The following is a 2,155-nucleotide window of genomic DNA, read 5'->3' as shown; positions in this document are numbered from 1 at the left end:
CCCCCTGAAAAGTGAGCCACACCCTGACAAGGGCAGATCCACAACACTTCTCCTTTGAGGGATGAACTGTGACTCAAATGAGTCAAGGTCTAACAAGTCATCTTACTTTTTTACCAGCAATAAGGTTTTCCTTTCTCACCTACAGAAATGGCCTAAAACGTAATTTCCTTCAGTAAAGCTGCTTACATTTACTTTGCTACAAGATATGTATTCTTCCAACTTGGACCAACTAGGGAAACCATATGGTCAAGTTCCCTTGATGGCTCTGTTAGCCCTAGCCTCTCCCCCAAGGTCCAACCCCATTCCCGGGCAAGGAGGGTGAATGATCAGGCCAAGTAAGCCAAGGCATAAGATTTTCAAGCACCACAGATGTGTGTACCTTAAAGTGTTTTACAGAAATGACTCCCCAATTATTAATTAATGACTTCCCTCTTCACTGCAGATTAAATTTCATATTCAGATAGGGGCTCCAGCTAACAAAGTTTGCTAGTTGATCAGATCCATGGGAAGCACACTTGTGTATCTTTAGCCAGGAGAAACTTTTTTCCTTACTCAGAAGCAGAACTGATTTTATAATACTTGAACAGTTTGTTGCACACCTACTCCAGGAGCTTGGCCATTCACCTCTTTGATAGAAGTACCAAAACAGTATTCCAAAAATCATCAAGCAGGTTGCGCAGGATGTAAATGCGAATTCATGGTACACAAATCCAGGCTCTTCAGCATTCCCCCCATGCAGTTGGGCTCTTATCCATTGCCCTTTAACCCTGACCCAGACATCTGACCTACTCTGACATTTGTCAAGTCTGACATCCCTAGACACTGGTTTGACAGCTGCTCAGTTCAATACTGATTGGCTGATTTTGAGCAAGGTGGGGGCCACAGGCAGTGAGCCCGAAGCCAGGGTATTGCAGCATGAACAAAGATAAACATCCCTGCCACCCAACTGGCCAAATATTGGAACACTGTATCCAGGGCATCATTACCTACTTTGTGAATGACTCTCTCAAGCCAAACTTTGAAAAAATCATTACACAATACATGTTGTCTGCATGCCTATCAGCAATATTGTTTTCAACAAATCGTGCTGCTGCAAAGAAAAGTTCGGAAAATCCTACTGAGCACTTTGAGATGCACAATAAATTCAAAAATTCAGCGCAATTTGGCCTGGGCAGAATTCATTGCATGTAAGGGCGAGTTTTGCGGCCTGCGCTATCGACACCACCCAGCGCACCAGCGTTCTGAACGCGTCCGGCGCAGATGATGGATTTATCGCTGCTTGCAGTTCAGGGCCCATCCCAGCATGACAACCATTACGATACAAATCAGGGACATTAACTGATATAATCCACTACGCACCTCACAAGCCGCGCCGAATCCTCACTAGTGCTCCTATTTCACGCGGCTACCGCCCAGACAGCGTCACCGCAGCCGTAGTGCCATGGGTATTTCGCTAAATCAGGGCAAGCGCGATAAGGTAGCGTTTGTTTCCAAGTCGCTTGAAACTTTTCTTGACGAAATGTCAAAAACATCCTCGGGAATATTTAGTACGAAAGCTTCCTAACAGGGAAAGGTGTTTAGTACCGATTCGTACTAAAACCGGCGATGTTTAGTACACATATATACTAAACAATACAGCCCGGTAAACCAACGCTGAACAGAGGAAATAAGGCTAATTAGAGGTGAACATCATGACTCTCGTTTCGTTCGACGAGAGTGGGAAACCTTCACCACTTTGGGATCCCAATTCTCATTTAATTGCGAGTTGCTCCTGGGACGCAGCAGGGTCGGTCGGTCGGTGATCGGTGGGAGGCATGGGGAAGCGGTTAAGAAACATGCCTGGAGAAACTCTTGCACGTAGTTTACAGGACAATGTTATCTACAGGCTGAGTATGATATTGATGTATCCTGGACTACAGGGCCTGGGGAAAGATTGACATCCGGCAGTGCGGAGAATAGGATACTAGTCTCGAGATGTAGCGGTTAGCACCAGACTTGGGTTTAACTCAAATGTCTTGAGTTAGCTCCGGACTGGCTGACGTATTGTGGAACCTGGTCCAGTTTGTAACTCAGCCCTCCCATTTTCCAGAGTACTACTGAAAGTACCCATAAGATTGTTCATGTTCAAAACGAGCCAATTCCATTACGCTGCGGG

Source organism: Pollicipes pollicipes, unplaced genomic scaffold (assembly GCF_011947565.3).
Source record: "Pollicipes pollicipes isolate AB1234 unplaced genomic scaffold, Ppol_2.1 Scaffold_5724;HRSCAF=6776_pilon_pilon_pilon, whole genome shotgun sequence".
NCBI lineage: Eukaryota > Metazoa > Arthropoda > Thecostraca > Pollicipedomorpha > Pollicipedidae > Pollicipes > Pollicipes pollicipes.
The sequence above is the reverse complement of the archived record's forward strand: the minus strand, read 5'-3'. Positions refer to the sequence as shown.